At 37.5% G+C, this 23,767-nt stretch overlaps 1 protein-coding gene across 4 annotated transcripts in view; it reads left to right on the top strand.

Annotated features, from left to right (window-relative positions):
* The first annotated feature begins 828 nt into the window (after window positions 1-828).
* Window positions 829-23,767, top strand: part of LKRSDH (lysine ketoglutarate reductase/saccharopine dehydrogenase) — a 194,675-nt gene continuing 171,736 nt past the window's right edge. Inside the window, exons 1-2 of one of the 4 annotated variants that reach the window (XM_081766216.1) lie at window positions 829-1,027; window positions 20,822-20,940. The gene's annotated coding sequence lies outside the window, so the exon portion shown is untranslated. Of the gene's footprint in view, window positions 1,028-5,360; window positions 5,493-20,821; window positions 20,941-23,767 lie in introns of those variants that run through there. The other 3 variants (XM_081766219.1, XM_081766217.1, XM_081766218.1) reach the window with 3 other exon arrangements.

Below are 23,767 nucleotides of genomic sequence, written 5' to 3'. Positions count from 1 at the left end.
GAGTGTAAATTCCACCGGCAAACTTTCATCTCCAAATTTGCAAGTAATTGGTAAGTAATATCAATTTCATTTTCTAACATTTTATAAGAATCATTGTTGGAGAGGATAAAAGTGTCAATCATTGTGATTTGTCATTTGAAAACCGTTTAGCCTAATCAATTTTCCTAGCTCTGGTGCGTGGGGTCGCTGGTTCGATTCCCGGACAGGTATTTTGGGGTGGACAACTTCGTGCTCGTAGGTTTTCTTGAGGTAGTTCCACTTCCTTCCACTTTTCATTCCACCAGTTCTTCCATCATCCTTTACTTGCTTTAATCATCGTCTGCTCCAGCGTAACGGGCATAATCGTGGGATGTTAAACTGAAATATTTCATATTAAATAGATTAAATAAATTTGATCCAAAAAGAACGTGAAATTCTTACAGCCATGTCTGGACAATTTTGCCTCCTCTAGCAACATCTGAAATGACGCTGTTGCCTAAAACTATACAGTTAATTTCATTTTACCTTTATTTTTAATATTGTGGATCTGAAAACGTATTGATAGTCAAAAGTTACTAGGTAGGGCAAGTATCTCTTTTCTTCCTTTCTGTTCTTTTCCGATCTCCCCTGGTATGGAGCCAGAAAAAGGAGAAGAAAGTAAACGAGTTATCAGCTGTTACCAACCGCTTGCATAAAAGCTTTTTTTTCTTCATAAACACGCGACTTTTGTAGTAGAGGGGGAGAGAACAGGTCACGACCTTGACATGTATAAGAGATCCACGTCAATCGAGTTCCTAATCCATCGTTCCGGTTGCCCAACTCTTTGAATATAAATGGATGATTGCTTAGTCACGCCGAGAGAAATAAAGGAGGGAGGAAATAGCTGATAACGCACCCCTTGTAGATATATTTTTTTTGTTAATAAAAGAATTTCTTCTGATCGGTCATTTTAGTGGAAAGTTTTTAAAGTGCCTACGTTGTGTTCTAATCATTTGTGCGACCATGTAATCCGTGTAAGTGAATAATTATTATATTTAACACCAATAAGGTAAGACATCAAATTATTTTTGGTTTGAAAATTGATATGTACCTGGTAAAAGATCTTTAAAATCATATTTGGTTGGGTTTTGTAGGTTTGTAGAGTTTAACGTCCCGTTCAGCATCGACACTATGTTAGACATTAAAATCACGTTTTCCATAATAAGTTCTATTCTATTCTATGCTATAGTGTTTGGGGACCTTTTACTATCAACGCTAGTGTATTGCATTCTCAGTTCTGTCATTCCGTCATGAAGAGAATGGAATTAAATCTTCCTGATTTATGTTTCATGAACGGCTAAAATAGACGGATGAATAATGAAAGTAATTTTTTTTATGAACGAAATTTATGGGATAAGAATGTGGGAGAAAAAAGGGAGAACATCGAGGAAGTCCACATGTTCAATAGTCTTCACCACAAACTCCTATGGCGTGGGATCAAATCAAGTACTTCTCTCACTAGAGGGCTCTGCCACTTTGAAACTTTTATTTTATCGTTCCTACCGGGACATTTACCTGTACGGGCTTTTAAATAATCTTATTGACTTTTCTACTTAATCCAATATAATAGATACTTGGCAGAAGATTCTTGGATAGTTAAAAATACATTCAGGGGGACATAAAGCATCAATATATTTCACAAATATCAGTCTAACCAAGAGCCTAGCGACTCACACCGTTTGATTACACCATATCACACTGTACCATGCTCTCATGTTCCTTTATGAGTTCCACTCCCAGGAAGGCATGACTTTTTTTTTTAACTGTCCGTTGCAGCGATTGCTCTGTGTACATCAGATTTCTACCGCAATGCACTTTTAAGAAGTTTTGTCCTGTACAGTAGACACTAAATTCTCACAGCACTCTTTCCTATTGGCTTTCTGGTGTTCTTCGTTGTTTTAAGCTTAAACGACGAGAGTTCGGTGTTTTTCGATGTTCTGTCAAATGGTGGGGCATTTAACAAAACAAGCACACATTTTCCTCTTTTTCAGGATCTTTGTTAAGATTAGCATTCAGTTTTCTTGGCTTATCTGAAGCATGGCTGACAACTGCAGCGTGATTACATATGTCAACTCTCACCGATGAGTAAAGTTTCTCCCAATTTTGTTAATTTCTTGATGTGCAAGGGAGTTCTGACCTTGAACTAACCTCAACATTTTTGCGTCCACATTTAAAATGGTTGTATAATACCATGATTCACCTGAGTTCTTGAAAACTGTTGCATCACCATATCTAAATTGTAACAAAACTTAATGTTAGAACATTGTTCTCTTTCGATGCGCGTGTTTCGTACGAACTACTTAACACTACTTGTATCTGCATCCAGGTATAAACTACATAAAACCGGTTTGAAAGGTACTAACAGGAAACTTAGAGATACATCTTCCCAGCGTTGCCATACTGTGGTAATATATTTAGGAGAGTTGGCTTAAAGTATGGTTCCTTTACGGGCGAATCTTGTAGTATTGGAAACGTATTTAAGAACATGCAGGAGAAATTCACGGATCTGGCCCAAATTGGTACAAGAGATGATGGTAGTGATTACGCTTATGAATCATCCCGAACAAATTTAATAGGATGTTCAAAATCATGCCGTATTCAGTATTATAAATATGTAACCGTCCCGAGCTTTTACAGAAGCATAGATTGATAGACGATAACATAGGTGCCGAGTGTCTCTATGAGGTATAGGATTCCACTTTCTACGCAAATTTCGGTGTATTTGATGACACTGCCAGAGCATGGTTGGCAGTCAAGTGCTATCCAACCATCCCCCACAGCTGTTCGATATGGCTCAGGTCTAGAGACCCAGTAGGCCAGAGTAGAAGTGGTATAGCGAATAAAGCACACTGACGAGGGAGGGCAAATTTGGTGTAGGAGTAGATAATGGAAATAGAAAAGAACGTGTGGAAGCATTCGTTTCGCAGGCGTTCGGGATCAGAAATAATGGGCTCTACAGTTCTGAAAAAGTATGGCCTGTCAGTCAGATATTGATGGGACGGAGCCTTTGCTCGCTGTTGTGGCCAATGTAGAAGAAGTTAAATAAAATAGCATGAAAACAGAGAAGATGAGTTAAACAGAAAATACGCCAATATCCGCCTTCAGTCCCACCAGGCGAATGCGGGATACTAAATCGTCAACTGTCTTTGCCATTACCCATCTTATCTCTATAAAGAGGAATTGAAATAAATTTTTCAGAAAGCAGTCTCATCTGTTTCAGTCTGAACATGTGTGTTTTTTTAGCATATTTATTTTTTGAATACAGTTCCTGGTACTATGTGTGCCTGTTATATTTTTTAATGCTTCTGCTAACAACTGTTTTATTATGTAAAAAAAAATCGTTCCTCACTGGTATATTAAGGTTAACTACGGTATTTTCTTATCTTGTTGAGACCAATTTGGAACTAACTTTACGAACATGGCATCTGTGTAGACAGTGAAGACGTTCTGTCTCATGTGTGCTAGGCAACAGAAGTGAAACGCTCATGTTCATTTTGTGTTCACACTATTACAATGCAGTGTTTATGAAACATGCGTGAGTTATATTTGGAGTCTTGAACGTCGTTGTTACGAGGCTGTTTGTGTCCAATACATTTTCCTGCTTTCTAGGTGAGTAGACAAAATTCAAATATATCCTTTATCCTTTGCGCTATTTTATAATTATGTTAATGAACAGTCTTGTATCTATTCAAACGGTTGTTTTTGTTATGGCCGTCCACAGTTGATCCCATTTTAAACATCACTAATCCCGAAATATATATATAAATTTGCCTCACAAACACATAATACTTTAATTTTGGTGGGCGCCACGTCGTAGATATCAAACACCCGTACAAATGAAATCAGTTACGGTAATATTGGTGGGTTCAAACATTTAATACTTGCCAGTGGCGTAGCAGCTGCCCCCGCAACCCCCGCATTGCGGGGGGGCTCCGATGTATACGGGGCCCCGAAGTCTTACGATGAATAAAGATTTAAAGAAGTAGAACTTCAACCTTCTTCTATCGGCTTTACAACTAGGGCCCCTTCTCTATACTTTGCAGGGGGGCCCGCAAAACTGTGCTACGCCACTGATACTTGCGCACTGACAGCATCTTTACTGTGAAGAAATACAGCAACTTCATTTCGATTCCTTCCCTGGAAAACTTCTCACGATGCCCCTGATTAATTTCTGTATCTATATATTTTCTTTACTTTTTTAAAATATAATTTCATTAAGCTAACTAGGATGCATACCCAATTGGTAACGGCAAGGGCAGGGTAATTGATAGATTTATTATCCCGGCATTCGCCTGGTGGGACTAAGGGCGGACATTGGCGCATTTTCTGTTCATTTCATCTTTTCTGTTTTCATTCTACTTTATTTAACTTCTTTTGCATTGCCCACAACAGCGAGCAAAGGCTCCGTCCCATCAATATCTGATTGACAAACCATACTTCTCCAGAACTGTAGGGCCCATTATTTCTGATTCCGAATGCCTGCGAAACGGATGCTTCCACGTGTTCTTTTCTATTCCTATTACCTACTCCTACACTAAGTTTGGTGCAATTATGTCTGAGTGACATCACGCCCTTCCCTCGTGAGTTTCTCTTTTGTTGTAGAGATGCTGGAAGATAATGTCAAGCAAAAGTGTCCAGAAAAATTCGGAGAACAGGATTAGTGATGTCATGAATCCACGACGCACTAGCCACAATTTCCCGAATGAACACCAAAAGGGACGGAATGTGTAGCATATTGATCCGCATTACAATACACGATCTGAGTCCTTCATGGTGACTCCAAACACACACTGAATATTCCTGCTCACCTACATGTACGCACACAGTCGCCACTGTGTCCAAGACAGAAATTTCTCTCATTCGTGACACTGAAGGAATTACACAGGGGTTTTAATAGCAATCTTATCGTGTACAGAAGTATTCACGTTTTTTTTTTTTTTTTTTTCATTTTTAATCGGTTCCTTAATTTTGTTTCCATAAAATTTTCTTATTTAAAAATCGTCGCATTATAGCACTGAAAGTAGAAAGAGCAAATATACACCAAATAAATATTAATAATAGCAGAAATATGTCATACTTGGAATCGTGGTTTTTCCTTTCCATCTATAGAAGCTTACCGCTAGGTTCATTTTCATTATAGGTCAATATGAGTATTGTTTTAATTTCGAAATCCATGTTATTAAGTTACGAATTGAGTTTGTGCTTGAATTATTGAAAGTGTGTTCTTGCATACACTTAGGCCTACTTCTTGTATGCACGAAATGTGTTTTCTCTAGTTTGAGAATATGTAGTTCATACTGTAGTAAAGCTGTAAAAAATGTTATTATTAAATTGTTGCTATGAAAATGTATATTGTTAACATGCAATATAAACGATTGAACATGTGTAATAAATTTTCGTTTATGGATGTTACCTAACTTGAAAATCCATCGAAATGAAGAAAGGAAAACATTTAAAATAAACAGGATCTGACCGTAAGTTTGAAACTATTGAGAGATTTCTGTTCATCTGTATTTGAATGTAATTCTAACAATAGAGTGCAACGTTCAAAATTAATACAACTTGAGTGCGGTTATTATTGTTTAAAATGTATGGAAAACAAAACTATTTGCATTCTAGATTAAGTGTGGACTAAGGTTCTTCCTTCATGCAGTTTGAAACAAATTTGAACATTTATGACGTATCACAATCCATCATATTATTTGGGATTTATGCCAAAACGGACTAATTACATTTTGATGAAACTGGGATAGAATGTGTTGAGAACTTCAAATTTTCTCATGCCAGAATGCACTTGTCACAGCAACTTACAAAATTTTTCGGCAAACTAAAGAGGCTACTGACTCTTTATTCTGGCATAATAAAACTCGCAGTTCACATAATAAATGAGCGCGCTCATTAGAGCTAGCATGTTAGAGCGCGCTCCTTTCTCGTGAGTTGTACCATGAGGTAACTCGTTTTTAAACATGAAAGCGTGAGTTAACTCTAAATATAGGCGAGTTTAGGCGTAAAATACGCTCAATTTCACGCTCAACATCGAATTTGCTGTCTTCACAGTATAATGTAATCGTCCATTTGTACAGGCAAATGTGACGTTCTCGGATCTCTGAGAAGATACTTTAAGTATTAATTTGTTATTAAACAAATAATGCAAGTTAGAGAGATTAGCGCTAGAAACAGCTCGAGGCGACTGATGATGCATCTATTTCAAGTGATATTTGTTTAATTGATGGAATTTACCTATTTTTTTTAAAAAAAGTATAAAAACCATCTCGGTATTTCAAAATATCGATTTTTTTTTTAAATTTCTCCGTGCAGAAACACAATGTAAGTAGTAGGACGAGATGTTTGATTATAAATGTCACTATCTCCATTTTGTCGAAAATGTGCTTAATCCATTTTGAGATGGGACCATCAATTTATTAACTATCCCAAGTAACCAAAATAATCGTCACTATACCGCGTTCGTGATCATAGTTGATGTGATTTTTCGTGCGTAAAATAAATGTTCGACACAAGCATTTTATGATAATCAAAACATTCGTATGGTAGTTTCGTTGAGTTCGACCAACCAATACTTACCATATGAGCAACGTTTATACCTGGTTGGCAATTTGGTTGCTTTCCCGGTGAAAGCACACTACTGCGGCAAATATATCATCAGCGTATTAGTAACCGTTGAAAACTGGTGATCCTATCAAAAACCAACCGTTGGCCAATACTGTTACTTAGGAAGCCACACAACAATGATTTAATGGGTTGGACCAAGGGGAAAATTCTCTCTGGAAGCTTAGAAAGTCCCTCTTGCCCCAATGCAACATTCTAGATCTTGCTCAATGTGTATTATCAGTATTTTTGCAGTGCTGCATCGCGTTAGAGCAGCAATCTGTGATATGTTTTTCAGTAAGTTTCAAATTTATTTAAATTCATCGCAGGATGAGCACAGTACGGTAATTCATGTTTGTTCCTGCAGCAAGTGTACGAGTAATGTAGAAATGTTAAATACGGCGTAACGTCTGTGGAGGATGTCCAACAACCGGGTCAGGCTCACCGCGTAGTGACGGACGAAAATAGTGGAAGAGCTTGTAAAGGACAAAACAGGTGTATTACTCTGAAGGAAATAGCCACTATTTTGAACATTAGAGTTGATTAAGTGCAGAATATTGTCCATAACGTACTCCAGTTCAGTAAAGTGTCTGTAAGATGAGTGCCATGTCACTTGACAGCAGAATTAAAAGACCGTCGCGTCGATAAGTGTGAAGAATAGGTGCGACGTTTCCACGTCAAAAGTAATTCATTTCTGGAAAGAATCGTTAGAGGTCCCTACCACCAACCAGAAACAAAAAGATCAAGTAAGGAATGGATCCGTAGATCATCACCGAAACCCAAATAATTCCACACTCAGCCATCAGCGGGGAAGGTAATGCTCACTCTCTTCTGGGATGCAAAGGGACATTACATGGAGAGGGCGGGCAACAGTAGCCAGTATTTCTTATTCATATCTGCTCACAAACCAACCTCACCCGGCAATTTGGAGTAAAAGACGGACGGGCCTTCTGACTCCTTGTGTATTGTTACAGCATAACAACGCTCGACCGCATATTGCCCGTTTGACAGTTGAGATTATTCAGGATTTGAAATTTGAATGTGTCCCACACCTACCTTATTCACCAGACTTCGGTCTAGTGACTTTCATGTGTTTTTGGACTGCTCAAAGAAGTGTTGGAAGACAATCATTTCAGAAGTGATGAAGAGGTGAAAACCGCGGTGCACGAGTTGATACAGTCACGACCAAAAGGTTTTTATTTATTTATTTATTTTATTATTTAAAAAAAACGTGGTATTCATACATTTGTGAAGCGTTGGAATACCTGGATTGAACATCAGAGAAACTACATTGAAAAACGAAAGATATGTTTTTTCTTAATTGTTATAATATAATATTTACAGAACTTTTAAGTTTTCATTTGAATCATCCTCGTAGCATTATGGATAAACGTATTGCTTGTGCCTTCGTGCTGAATGGCAGCGAGCGATAGTTTTCTTTAAAAATCACCCTTATGATTGACCAGTTTCAATCCTAAGCAGTAATAAGTCCGAAACCTGAAATAAAGATACTTTACCTTATCTTAGAACATATACAGGGTGTAAGTGAACTATACCAATAAACTTTAAGAGGTGATTCTTCACATTAAAATTTCAAGAAAAAAAGTTGATGTGGGCCTACGTGGAAAAGTGCATAGTAGCAGATCTAGGGCCGCCCGAAAGTAAATATATGCCGCGGGAAATCAAGTTAATTTAACAAAAACACGTCAACATACTAGCAGCTTATGATTTCAACTAGAAACACAAGAAAAGCACAAACCAAAACGTGCGGCTGCTGTAAGTAAATAAAAGTAGAGCACGGTGGCTCAACGGTAGAACACTTACCTCTGGTGCGTGAGGTCCCTGTTTCGATCCCCGGCCAATTAAGTTTGTGGTGGACAACATGGGTTCTCCGAGTACTCCCGTTTTCTACCTCATTTTCATTCCACCAATTCTTCCATCATCATTTACTTGCCTTAATTATCGTCTCCCTTATGCTAAAGGCCATAGTCGTGGGCATAATCGTGTTGGGGCTGTAAACGTCGCCAACACCTGATGGCCCACTTGCCGGTAAATGTCGCTCGTCGAAATATTGACGTGGCGAAGAATTGTCGCTAGTGTGCCACTGGCGGCAGGGTTTCGTCAAGTCAAAACAGATATCTAGAGTTGGGGTGTTGAAGTTACCACCGCGTAGCAGCGAGGACTTCATTTCGGTTCGCGCTCCTTTGATTAGTCACGGAAAATCGCGAAGGGACCGACACAAATTATCGCCAGCCATGTGAATGCGATTGATATTATATATTATTTTTCCTGATAAATTTTTGCCTAAAGTGAGCTCCAGGGATCAAGAGTAACCCCTGCCTCTACATCATGAAGTGAAAATTCTTGAGCTGAGTGCGTATAATTGCATGAATTTAGATGGCAACTGTCCCCGATCATTAGAAAGTGAATATGGGAGAACTATTAAATAAATTAAATAGACGCGCATTATTTTGTTATAAAATTACATGGCGAACACATTTTATCTGATCCCAAACGGTTATCGTCGAATATACACGGTTAAAGGAGCACTCTGATTAGCCAAATTACAAAGTCCTCAATTACTTGTTCCTTTACAAGCGACTTTTGCTTAATCGCCTCCGTGGCGAAGTCGGAAGAACACCTACCTAGTAATCATAAAGTTGCTGGTTCGCGCCCACATGGTGTATTTTTTTTAATTCTAGTGTTTTTTAGACACCTTGATGTAAGCAAATCATGCATATAGGCGATTTAACATATTTTGATGGAGTAATTTTGTGGTTAACTGGCGTTCCGTCGCGTCTCTGTCACTGGTGGTATAATTTTCAAAATGAAAGTAGGGCCACCGCGGATCGTCGCTGCGGGGCTGCCAATTTTTGGCGAGATGTCGCTAGTTGACCATCGATGGTCCATCAACGCTTAAACTGAAAGATTTTATTTCATTTAATTTCCCTACAGAAGATTTCAGTGATTTCTTTCTCGGTAGGAGCATTAAAATTCTCCGGTATTGAACCAGCATCATGAGACACTTAGGGAGTTGTCTGAATTAAGGAGTAGCGAACTCCCATGCAGAAAGCTGAAGTAATGGCGCCTGGGATCTGATGCGCTGGCCATGTTCACCAGTTGAACGTGAGCCATTTGATTGGCCATAACCTTTAATAGACTGTAGTGCCAAGAAGTTTAATTAAGGACTACTTAGCAAAAGTCGTCAGTATTTCGATGCTGTGTCACTAAAAATAATTTCTTTGTTATCTTTCTTTCCTGTAATTTGCCTCACCTCTGTGCACTGAAAGAAAATATTAAATTTGGGATCGTAACATTTACTGTGGCCGACCATATAACCCACATTTCAACCGGTAACACAACATAATGCTTGGTTTTTGCATGTATGTGTTTGCAATCGCGCTTCTTCGTCATGATAATTATAACGCTCTCTATGACGTGTTTCTGGTTATGTCTCTGATGGGTATTGCATTAATTATTGTATTTGGGAAGTTCCTAATTATTATAAAGTGTTGACGTGCCTTACATTTCTTTTATATCTATATTATTATATAAGAGTAAAATTATCGACTGAACAGGGGCGCCTGAAGAAAATTTTCTAGGATGGAGCCCATTTTCATGGTTGCTATATAGGGATGGGCACGAGCGAGTTCGAGCGAGTTTTCTTTGAAACTCGACTCGACTCGAAACAGACATCTTTGAACTCGACTCGAGAACTCGTCTCGAAAAATTTCCTCCAACTCGACTCAAATTTGGTTCGAGTTTCGAGTCGAGTTGAGCCAAAACGTGCCAAATCGAGCCGAATCGTGTGTGTAGTTCAAGTACTGTCTTCAAGTATCTTACATACACAATACAATTATTATCGAGGTTGATGCTATGATCGATTTATTCTTCTTCTTCTTCTTCTTCTTCTTCTTCTTATTATTATTATTATTATTATTATTATTATTATTATTATTATTATTATTATTATTATCACTACAAATAATAGGAGCCGCCGTGGCTCAGTGGTAGAGCGTTCACCTCTGGTGCATGGGGTCCCGGGTTCAATCTCTGCTCCCGCCAAGTGAACCTTGTGGTGGACGAACACCGTGTGCATGGCTTTTCTCGGGGATCTCCCGTGTCCTCCCACTTTCTTCATTCCACCATTTCATTTATTTCTCATCATCCCCATCTCCTTTAGCCTAACCGGCATAATCGTGGGACGTAAAACTCAAAGATTGATTATTATTACAGCGTTTTTGCTTCGCAATCCGGAGGTTCCATGCTCGAATCCAGAGTTCAGTATTCTAACTGAGGTTTTCCAGGGTTTTCCTCAGTTACACTAGGACAATGTTGGGATGGTACCTTAAAATACAGACCCTGGCCGCCATCCTTCTACTTCCATTCCCAATGTTGTTATTATTGTTGATTTGTTTAGTGCTCCAGTGTAAAATGGCCTCTGAGATTGTATCTGGTAGCTTAGTAATAAATCTAAATATATCTCTCATTCACTTAATTCTGGAAAGCATGGGTGATGGTGGGCATGAAGTCATACGTTTGCAGGTACATATACACTTCGTAAGAGACCACCACTTTTACGATACTTTTTCGATACGAGACGGCCACAAACTTTGTCTCCTAGGCTATTGTCGTGGTCTGTATATGAGTAACTTAAGACTTACAATCTATGCTACATTCGCGAAGTGTTCTCTCGGGATTTGTGTAAAATTGATTCAAATGCAAAGTTCTCCGCGGCCCAATGCATAATGTACTAATTTTAACGGCCCATATGTAATTTGCATATTTATGGGCCTTCACATATTCGAAATTCAATCATACACTACTATAACGCTCGGGAACAAAATTGTTTTTACACTAGTTTCTTTAGATGGAACGACATGAATGTGAGTATATACAAAACAAATTGGAACAAAGGATTGTTATGAATGAATATTAGTCTATTGTGCTGCCAAAATATCTTGAGCCGTGGCAAAAATGCGAACTAAAGCTCACACCCTCACACACCCACGCGTTGAGCCAATAAGGGTTCAGCTGTTGCTAAGCGAGAAAACGCGAGTGGAATTCCTTCAGCCGATAGCAGCGCTTGCAACGGAAGACTAGGGATCAAGTCAATGTGGTATATTTATAGTACTAGACTTTATTGGCTAAATAGGCAGAACGATATGGAGGAGAGATTTGAATAGAATAAGCACAACAATGGCTTGTGATTGAGGAAGACAAAATTATGTATGTAACACTGTTTTCAGAAATAAGATAAAGTATGAATAATATAATACATTGTAGATTATTATTATTATTATTATTATTAATAATAATAATAATAATAATAATAATAATAATAATAATAATAATAATTTCAGCACGCAAAGTGCCACACATGTAAAGCAGAGAAATGAACTTGTTTTTCCGATTGCCTTTGTAAATAGCTGTGGGATTCTTCCTGTTATTTGAGGAGTGTCTGCAAATTTTGACTACCATAGCTTTGCTCAAATAAATGACAAACTGCCGCAGAAAAAGTAATATTGTTCTTTTCCTTTTTTTATTGCCTACTATAAAAAGGGAAAGAGCTTAAAACTATTCATTAAAGAAAAGTCTGAACCTCTCTAGGGACTTCTGATTACAGATTCCGTTTGGTGGTAACTTGTTTACTTGCAGAGTTGCAGGGCTGTTGAACAATAAACCACACGTATTCAGTTGCAGTCCAGTCTAAATCTGTAAGAACGTTTGTCTCCAATGAATAAGATAAAAGAGAATTTCCGGCCATACAAAATATTAAGAAGCGAAGTCAGCACTTTATTTACCATGATATGAGAGGATTGAGCGAACATCATCATAATTGTCATTTCTGGTAAAATTAAGTTATTAGGTGGACTGGATTGGTATTAAACCACAAGGGAAACTTGTTTGGTATGTCATTGTATCGAATTGCATAGGAATGATGAACTTTCTTTTCATACTTACTCGAAAGTTAGAAAATGTGGCATACTATTATGTTTTCACGAGCTGCCCATATTATACAAATAACAACATTGTTATCCGGAATAGACTTTTTGCAAATATTGGTATCCTTTCACTATTAATAATGAAAATATTGGTGTTCTTGGCCAGCTTAAGAACCAGTAAATAAGGTTTAAGGTTGTCAACGGCTCGAGTGGCTCGGCTCACAGCTCATCTACTATCGAGCCAAACCGAGAAGTGAGCCGAGCCAACACACCCCAACCGAGCGGGATAAAGCCCATGACTTACCTGAGTCGGACCGAAACGAGTCGGTGGCTCATCCCGACCGAGCTGGCTCAGGCCATCGGCTCAATTGAACCGAACCGATGGCTCATCCCAACAGAGCCGGCTCTAGCTGTTCGCTCAGTTGAACCGAGCTGAACCGGTTCACATCACTACCTGGGTTGGGCTTCTGCTTAGGTTCAGAAATTCGACCGTACAGTTCTCAGCCTTGATGATATACTTATATTGGTGCTCACCACATTTGAGGCTCTCTTTATAAAAATCTATTGTGGTCTCGTTATCGAGACGAGATGAGATGCAAGCAGTGTCCCCTCTCGTGAGCAACACTAAAAGTATTCCATATGACGGCTTACATTTCTCATGGCTTTCGCTTTTCAGTTTAATCAGACATGATTTCAAAACGAGCTAAAACTAGCTAAAACGAGCTAAACGAGCGAGCCATGTATCAAACTCGACTTGTCTCCATGTATCTGTCGAGTTTCGAGTCGAGTCGAGTTTCAGCTCGACTCGTGCCCATCTCTATTGTTATATTGCGTCTGGTATTTCTGATATTGAATATACGTGGTTTGCTATATGACGTACACATTTTCGTGAGCCAGGATGGGCCCGGCTCACCTTGCCTCTCCTCGGGTGCGCATGCGACTTTAGCCACCAAAATATTTAAACAGGAAACTCTGTTTGCCATCAAAATAAAGAATAATAACAGTTTTTTCAGAAATACATGTCCCAAAAGAGTTTGAAGTAATTATATCTATTCATTTTTTTCTTTTTCAATAATAAAGATCCCAAGTTAGGAAGGTGAAACTCGACATCCGAATTTCCCGTTAAAACCAGCTGATCACATATTTCTAAATTTTTCGGAAATTTCCCTCTTGAATGGAAAAAAGAGTTCATGTTCTAAATTACGAATTTCGACTCTTTTCTCAAACTGCCAAAAAGTAGATGTGTGGAATTCGGTATTTAAACTCTTAATTGAAGATAAGATAATATATGTTTCGACGTTCTCGACAACTCCATTTCTATTACGGGAAAGGGATATTCTATAATATTCAAATTTCGATTCTTTATATAGAAAAACACAATGTGAGTATTTGTTTAAGTTGGAGGTATGAAATCCGGTGTATAAACTCCTAATTAAATTAATTCGAAAACGTGTTTCAGCCTTTTGAAAAATTCTAGTATTAAAAGGGGACAGTTTCTAGTATCAGAAATTTCGATTCCTTGTTCAGTAAATGCCTAATGTGGGGATTCACTTGAGCTGGAAGTGTGAAGTCACATATAAAAATGAAATGAAATCTTTAAGGTTTATGTCCTACGATTATGCTGAGGCGGTGATGATGAGAGATGAAGGAAAATGGTCGAATGAAGAAAGTGGGAGGAAACGGGAGAAGCCACACACACGGTGCTTGTCCACCACAAGGTTCACTTGGTGCGAGCTGGAATTGAACCAATGACCCCATGTAGCAAAAGTGAACACTGAGCCACCACTGTCCCCGAAATCACACTTGAATCAAGTGTGAATTGTGGAACTCATAATCAAAAATAGGTGAACATGTATTCCAGCACCTTCGAAACTTTTCCTTCTACAAGGGAAAAGAGGGGCTTATTTTAATATTCATTCTTTTTAAGAGCTCCTTCGTGGCTAAGCGGTTAGCATACGTGCCTTTGGCGTGGGAGACTCGGGTTCGGTTCCCGGCGGGAGCTCATGAGGTTCGGATTCCATGTTAATCAGTAGGTCCACGTCTCATATAGCCTCGCTGCTGAACGGGACGCTAAACTAAAATCAACTCAACTCATTCTTTTTAATTTTACTTAGGTATACTCATTAACCCTTATTCTTCCTGAATGGTGTGAGAGATCCTGGTTCGATTCCCGGCGGGATTTCATGAAGTTCGGATTCCACGTTAATCAGGAGGTCCCGTCTCACATAACCTCGCTGCTGAAAGGAACTTTAAACTTAAAATCAACTCAACTCTTCCTGAGTGAAGAATGTGCGATTCAGTAAACGTGTTTAAATAAACACTTAACAGACAAATTCCATTGAGTGGTCAAGAAAATTGTTTTGGAGGGCGGACCCTCATCCCTTCCGTGGTTATAATGCTGTGTACGCTGCTTAACGTTCTACAGTACGTGTTGTGTAAGACACATGCGATTTATTTCTCATGTCATTTTTCATGTGAAGATTCCATCTCACAAAATTTTCAAACCAGTCGGCATATTATTGACTTATCGGGAACATTTGCATTCGAAAATGTTTTCTGAAATTCAGCACTTCACTAGCAAATAAATTTGCATGAAAATAATATTCAATAATGAAAAACCTGCACCAACACAAAGAGAATTTACAAACTAAAAGCAAACAGTACAACACATAACCAGGAATAACCAAGAGTAAAAGTGGATCTGAAAAGGTAGGGGGACGATAGGCAGCGGAATGATGTCACGTTGTCCCCCTGGCTATCTTTGCCCATTGTATTGGTTTAGGGACTGGCGGGACGCCGTTCATATTTTTTCGAGGTGGGAGTACGGCGTCCCCCGCTTTTCCCCGCACTTTTACCCCTGCTACTAACACAAAATTAACCTTGCAATGAGATCGACAATGCATAATAACATTCATTGGGTCTCATTCCGTATCTGCCTTTGAAATAATTGCGGGGCGTAACGCAGTATAAAACATACAAAAACAAAATTATAAGTACTATATCTGTATTCACAACTTAAAACACAAATTTAGTTTCGTGTTGACGCATACCATTACGGACTATGACCCACTGTCCATCGCAAACGATTTTCTCGTTTCTGTGTTTGTATACAGAATAGAGGTCGGCCAGACTCGAGTCTACAAAGCATATATCACTTCGGGCCGGGCTAGGGCCGTAAATGTTTAAATATACAGCCATATTTCTCGGGCCTTTTCAGGCCTAACTTTGTAGATATATTGTACAACGATGTTTATTGGACCGTACTTTCTGGAGAACGTTTAAAGCACAACTGCAAAATTAAACCTGTAGTTGCTGTACATTAAAAAAAAAAATCAATTTTGGTCTAATTAAGTTTCTGTACTTCGGGTTCATTTCATTATCACACGAGCTTCGGCCGGGCTCAACTAAAAGCAGGGAATTCGTCTTATTATTCAGTCCAAAATCTCTTCTCTTCGCGAATTCTGTCGATTAATTTGAAGCTTAAAATATATAAAAAAAATAATCATTCCTGTTGTTCTGTATTGTTGTGAACATGGTCGTTTACTCTGAGGGAAGAACGTAGACTGATAGTATTTGAGAACAAGATCCTGAGACGAATATTCGGACCCAAGAGGAACGGGAATGGGGAATGGCGGAAACTTCATAACGAGGAACTACATAATTTATACGGTTTATCAAACATTGTTAGGGTCATCAAGTCTAGGAGGCTTAGGTTGGGCGGGTCATGTAGCTAGGATGGAAGAAAGTAGAAACGCTTTCAAAGTCTTGACTGGAAGACCAATCGGAAAACGACCATTAGGAAGACCTAGGCGCAAATGGAAGGACAATATTAAGAGATAGGAATCCAAAGTAGAAACTGGATCCAGTTGGCTAAGGATAGAAGTCAGTGGAGAGCTTTTGTGAACGCGGGGTTGAACCTCCGGGTTCCATAGGCCATAGAGTTAGTTAGTGATCGCCGACGGACGTCATCCCTCATTTCTGACGGGCTAACATGGTAATAGATGCCAAAAGCCCAGAAATATAACTTCTTATCCTTTTATCTCATAGCATGATTGCCAGGTGTATGTAATCAACATTATCTTCACCGAACTTTCTGCTTTCTGTTTTCAGTAATTCCATGTGATAGTAACGAAATGCATCAGTGTTACCAATACGTAGCGTATATTTACGAAATCAACGATTTCATTAGTTCAACGTTAAAGGGACATTTACTATTTTTTTTATCAGTAAAAATGAACAATTATTTCTCTAATGCTATAAATGCCGACCTACTCCACCTACTCAAGGTGGAAAGTATCTTTCATATACAGTGGCGAAGCGAACTATTGGGCTCTGAGGCTGGGCCTACCCTGTTTTGTACCGTATATTTTCTTTATCTTTGGTTTCTTATAAAATAAAGTCAATACTTCAACATTTTGTTTTTTTCGGTAACAAAATAGTTGATTGGAAACACTCGGAGTCCCTTCCGTCTCTACATCCCTCACCAGCTCTCTAGACAGGTTTACGCAATGTATATGGGTTTACGGGCTTTGCTACTCAGCAGCGTTGCCAGATCTAGCATAATGATGCTAGTTTCTAGCATAATTTACATGTCTTTAACATCAAGCATCTTGCTTTTAGCATCCTGTCCAAATCTAGCATAATTTCAGCAAGTTTATCAAAAAGCCGCAAAACTTGGAGATGAGAAAGAAGTTGGTCGTGGGTAGAAAAGGAACGACAGAAATGAATCCTCTCCCATTGATTAATAAAGTCGGTAGACTACAGACAGTCTTATTGTTCGAAGCAAGTTCGAAACGGCGGGAGGTAATCTCTTTACCGTTGCCTTTAGAGAAGGGGCTTGGGAATAAAAACAATTTAGTATTTCTGAAAATGAGTTAGAAAACTAGTTTTATTGGAGACGGTAGCTTCTTGACGTTAAGATGAAACATATAGCACACAAATGCAGGTGACTTAAAGGCCTTTCGCCATGTGTTTGACCCAGTCCATTCCAGAGATACATTTTTGGTTTTTTACTTTTTTTTTTCTAGCTCCACCCAAGGTTATTCAGAATAATTCCAAGCTGCGAGCCTGGCAACGACTACACTAGTTTATTTGAGTTAAAGATTTGGTGCGTGAAGTATTGACACTTCTACCCTCGCAATCTTGCGCTCTGCGTATTTTAAGTTACATTATTGTATCTCAACTTCGGTTTTCTTTTCTTTAAACATTTTTGAATTAGTAATTATGAGGATCTGGCATAATTTGACCGAATCTAGCATAATTTCGATCAGGTTTTGGAATAATTCCGAGCTGTGAGTCTGGCAACGCTGCTACTCAGGAAGTGAAGCTATTACCGTTGGGGATTCCATGCATTGTTGGGAAGGTGCGAAGGCTCGCCTTTGGGAGGTTAGTTTTAACGTTGAAAGTATCTTTCAATGCTAATATGTTATAAAACGATTTCCTTAACATAGAGTAAGAAGTTTTTGTGTAGAATTATGTATTTCGGTTAGTGATAACTTCTGTAAAGTTGCGTTAAAATTTCGGTAAGTGCTTAAGTCGGGAAGCCATCCCCTTATATATGCCACTCCATAGAATACAATATTAAATATCTTGTGCTGATTCAAATAAAGTTCCTTCTGAGCATTAACATTTCTAGTGAAGTCATTATCACGTGATGCATTAATTAAATGCAGTATTGTACTTATTTTAAAGTGAGAGACGCAAGTAACAAACGCTTATTCAAGAAATTGGACAGCTAACTGTAAGAATGTGCTTTCTTTTTCTCTCCCTCCATTTTCAAATACGCAGGAAATGAAAACAGCAACTGAGGAGGAAATTCCCCTGCAAATCCCGGACAGAACAAAGCATGAACTGCACTTCAAAATAATTGTAGTGGAGCTAAATGGGAATATTCCATTAATACATTTTGCGTGCTTCCCTCCAGGGGCGTCATTTAGGGGGGGCAGGAGGGGGCAATTGCCCCCCCCCCAAGACTTTGAGGAACACATGTACTTTAATTAATTGTATACTAATATACTAGTACAAAACATGAAAGTCTTATGTTGGTGGTGCTCTTGCCCCCCCCCCAAGCGAAGTCTGAAATCACGCCCCTGCTTCCCTCATGTAAATATCTGAATAATAATAATAATAATAATAATAATAATAATAATAATAATATAATAATAATAATAATAATAATAATAATAATAATAATAATAATAATAGTTCATTAAAATAAATAGATTTTATCGGTGGAATTCTGAGTGTAATTTTAAACATTTTATGATACCTTAAATGTTATTTGTGTTATTAGTTGCTCGGGCCTACCGTACTTATGGAATTACGCTTCGCCACTGTTCATATATCCGGATTAAGTACAACTTTTCATGCTTTGTAAAAGAAAAAGGCACTTCAAGCTATATCCGGCAACACTGCATGCACACACTAATGAACTCATTCGTTCTAATAGATTTAAAAAAATCATCATAAACAAGGTTTAAATTTGGTATAAGGATTATACATGCACAGTCAGTGACAAAAGTTCTTTCCACTTGGTTAAATTTATTTTGAGAAAAACAGTGTTATAGCTGTAACATACAACGGTGGTATGCTGGAACTTTTGTCGCTGACTACAGCGCTACTATAGCTGGAACGTATAGAAAATTCTATTCTTTTTAATTTACTGAAAACTGTACTCAAATTGTCCTTCCATTCTGAAGTTATTTACGAAACTAATTTCATCAAACGGAAATAACTTTTGTCGCTGTCTGTACAGCGCTAGTATAGCTGGAACGTATAGAAAATTCTATTCTTTTTAATGTACTGAAAACTGTACTCAAATTGTCCTTCCATTCTGAAGTTATTTACGAAACATTTCATCAAACGGAAATAACTTTTGTCGCTGACTATACAGCGCTAGTATAGCAGGAACGTATAGAAAATTCTATTCTTTTTAATTTACTGAAAACTGTACTCAAATTGTCCTTCCATTCTGAAGTTATTTACGAAACTAATTTCATCAAACGGAAATAACTTTTGTCGCTGACTGTACAGCGCTAGTATAGCTGGAACGTATAGAAAATTCTATTCTTTTTAATTTACTAAAAACTGTACTCAAATTGTCCTTCCATTCTGAAGTTATTTACGAAACTAATTTCATCAAGCCGAAAGAACATTTGTCGCTGACTGTACAGCGCTAGTCTAGCTGGAACGTATAGAAAATTCTATTCTTTTTAATTTACTGAAAACTGTACTCAAATTGTCCTTCCATTCTGAAGTTATTTACGAAACTAATTTCATCGGACGGAAAGAACTCTTGTCGCTGACTGTACCATTTCCTGTTCAAAATTTACACAACCAGCCTTTTTCTTTTTTTTTTTTTTTTTCAAGAAAAAAATGTTCCGGGGAACGCAGTATTCGGAGGATTCGGAGGAGTATATATTATTTTCACACGGTAATATTCTACTTATTATTATATTAGAAACATATTATTTTGGTCTCTTCCGGGGGAGGCATTATCAGAAATCCAGGGAGCAGTGGCCCGCCAAAATATGTCTGGAAGAAACACTGTATACAACCCCCCACTGCGTTTTGCGTTGTAAATACGACACCCTCCATTTCTGTATGAAAAGTCTTGGGAAACTAATAGTATCAGTATTTATATATAAATATATAATGAATGGCAAAACATTATGGGCCTTAAGTAGAGTCGTTCTGACGCATGATTAGTGTCATACTAAAGAGTTCGACTAACATATTTCCTGCAGTAGTCAGGCCTTTAGTATGACGCTAGTTATATGTCAAAACGACTCTGCATAAGGCCCTATTATATTTGTTATTATAGTTCTTGAAAAAAAGAATAAACTGTGGTAGGTAGCGTGTGTAGTTGAAACTTCTGTCAACTGTAAGTAAAATGCCCTATTGGAAAGAAAGAAAACACGGAAGTCCAAAATTGTATTTTTCTTTTACAGTACGAAAATTATCTCGAAGTAGACTTGCTTGCTTTCGTTCAATTCAACTATAAAATGATTGCAATTAGTTGATTAGGAGATTCCGTTTTTCGGCCAGACCTATTCTGGAAACAACATCTATGCACTGATCAACAATGACAGTCAGATGTTCAATAATCATGATCAACATTCCACATTCACTCAAAATATTTAAAATTAATTAATGATCACTTAGTACTTTATTTTAAAATATTTAATTTCTTTTATTTATATTTTTGTATCATTATTTACTGAATGTGGGTATAATGTTCTTTCTCTTTTTAGTTACCTTCCTTTCGGTTTGTTTCAAAATTTAACAAATAAGCAATCTTCGGGCCAAATCTAAATTCACAAGTAAACTGTACTTCCTTCAAATTTCAAGTTCACATCCTTTCGGCTAACTGGTAAGTACAATTTCATAATTTATCCAATGTATGCTAAGGATCCTTATTTGTGAATATTCTGTTTATTTACTTAGATAGTAGTTGTGTTCAGTTGACAAAATAATTGTAAGCACATATCCATACAAGTGTTAATGGTAGACAGAAGAATATAAGAATACTTCCGTAACATTTCTAATAGTTACATTATTTCAGTATATTTTACACTTTATCGTTATATTATATTATATAGTTATATTATATTTTGTAGTTACATTCCGAATACAATACGTGTATGGAATAATAAATACAGCCAATTAATTAGAGGACAAAATTTTCCTTTAAACAATTCAATCGATGGTTCAGGTTTCAGGAACTTAATCAATTGGGATTTCATCGTAATAACATAACTAAATCGGGACCGGATTAAGAACTCAGAGGCCCTAAGCACTTAAAACATTTTGTGTAATTCAAAAATATATTTGGCCTATGTTTAGCAGAAGGGGTCCAGCTCTTTTCTCTAAAAAATGTTACAATTTTGGTAATTTCTGTTCACATTCGGTTAATTTAGGGTAGGTTAGGTTAGTTTAGGTTAGGTGTAGGTTAGTTTACGTTAGGTCAGGTTAATTTAGTTTGCATTATATTAGTGTAAGGGTCCTGCATAATTTTCCAAGAAATGATAGGATTTCGCTTATTTCTACTAATATTAGGTTAGTTCAGGTTACCTTAGGTTAGTTTATGTTAGTTTGTGTTAGTTTAGGTTAGATTTGGTTACGATATATTACGTCTAAGTACTTGCATCATTCATTTCTCCTGTAAATTTTGTGTTTTTACGTACTTCTGGACCCCTTGTACTAAAGATACTCCATATATTTAAAGAAATAATAAACGGGTTAATTCTAATTGCGGTTGATTAAAAGTGGGTAAAAACAGAACGTACTCTGTACCTGTATTCGAAAGAAGGATGCAACACATGGAAGGGTATTTGGCTGAATTCGTTTTCAGATCAATAGTGAAACAAGAGAAGGGTTAAGTTCCAAAGTTGGTAGTCCGTTTCTAGCAAAATTTTGAAAAGAATATAGTGTACACCTTTTTGAAAGCCATTGCCGATGTATAGAAACCATGAAGGAAGTAGAATGGAACCTAACCTAACCAAAATTTGACTATAGTTAGCAAAAAAAAAAAAAAAGTGTGAACTTTTAGGAAAACATTCTGGCTCCCTGTAATTAAAATTTATCCTAATAAATCATAAAATAAAATTGTATTTATCGAGATCCGGTTAACTACTGCAGATGGCGGCCTCGAGTTAACAAAATTTACGGAGAAATGAACGGAATCAAACGAAATGTCAGGATAAAGCAAGAAAAAACTGTAATAAAGATCATCAGTGTATATTGATTAATTAGGGTGAAAAAGTTAAATTATGGATTCGTGTATTGATGCGACATTAGGTAAACAGACAATAGAGTACAGTAAGACAGTGTTTCAAACCCACTGTTTTATTTACTAACCTAGGATGTGTATGCTGCAGTACGTATTAGAGGGAAATTCAGAAATGTAGAGCGGAAACTAATTATAAGGAAACTGTATTTGAACCAAATAGGATGAAACGGGGCAAATTTTTGGGTACTATCTCATTTTATGGACATAAATTTGTAAAATTACGGATGTTAGACTTGCACAAGTAATGAACATATCTTACCTCTTACATGTACATTAAGATAGAAATACGAAATGGAAAGTGTGTTTTTTCCATGTAATACTCCATAAGGAAGAGATGAACTGAAGTACAGAACTAGCATAAATTATTCATTTATTTTGGAAAGGCTATATTTTCAGAAGTATTACACGCACACACATGAAAAGTACCACAAACTCACCAAGTTTATAGACCCTCTACAAATGTTCAATATGTGCCCATTTGGTGACACGACACACGTCCAGACGATACTTGAGCTCATTCCATACATTTTGTAGCATACGAAGTCCTGTCAATTGTCTAGCTCGACTAAGGATTGCAGTAGTGGGGGCAGGGCCGGATTTAGCATTTTGGCGCCCCTAGGCCCAATAATTTTTTCCGCCCCCTAGTCTGGTTAAAGTTACTTTCCTAAAAACCTTTATTAAAAAATTATATCAGGCCTTTATGTTAATTGCTTAAACACCACTCCACGATGCAATTTTATCATTGCAAGTTTTTTTTTTTTTTTTTTTTTTTAGGAATTTACTTGGTTCTGGGCTTAACAAAATACCGTTAATGTATTAACAAAAAACTGGTGAACTTTACCAACAATTATTTGTTTCAATGAACTTCAAAATCAGAATGCTTTATTAGCCTAATTTTTTAAAAATCTATTCAAAAAATATGTTAAGTTATGGCTATTTATTTTTATTTCTAGATAATTTTTTAATTTTTTTCTCTCGGCCGTGCGCCCCCTAGGAGCTTGCGCCCATAGGCCCGGGCCTACTGGGCCTATTGGGAAATCCGGCCCTGAGTGGGGGTACGTAAAGAAGGTCCTTAATGTAGCCCCACAGGAAGAAGTCGGAGGGCGTTAAATATGGAGATCTGGGAGGCCAGGGAAACAAAGCTGTCATTGTCACCAATACAACCAATCAAGCGATGCGGAAGTTAATCGTTTAAGTAGTCATGAACTCGGGGGTGTTAAACTCTACACAACAAAAACATTGTGAGATTGTGGTTCTTTTTAAAATAATGTTGATAATATAGCCCTTTCAAAAGGAATGAATCATTTATGCTCACCCTGTACTGTGTGAATATAGTGTACAAAGTGATTAAGAAATATCGTAAAGCAGAGCCACATACAAGGCACGTAGGTACAGTGTGTCATAAAGC

Source organism: Thermobia domestica, chromosome 7, assembly GCF_964235325.1.
Source record: "Thermobia domestica chromosome 7, izTheDome1.hap1.1, whole genome shotgun sequence".
NCBI classification, from domain to species: Eukaryota; Metazoa; Arthropoda; class Insecta; order Zygentoma; family Lepismatidae; genus Thermobia; species Thermobia domestica.
The sequence above is the reverse complement of the archived record's forward strand: the minus strand, read 5'-3'. Positions and strand labels throughout refer to the sequence as shown.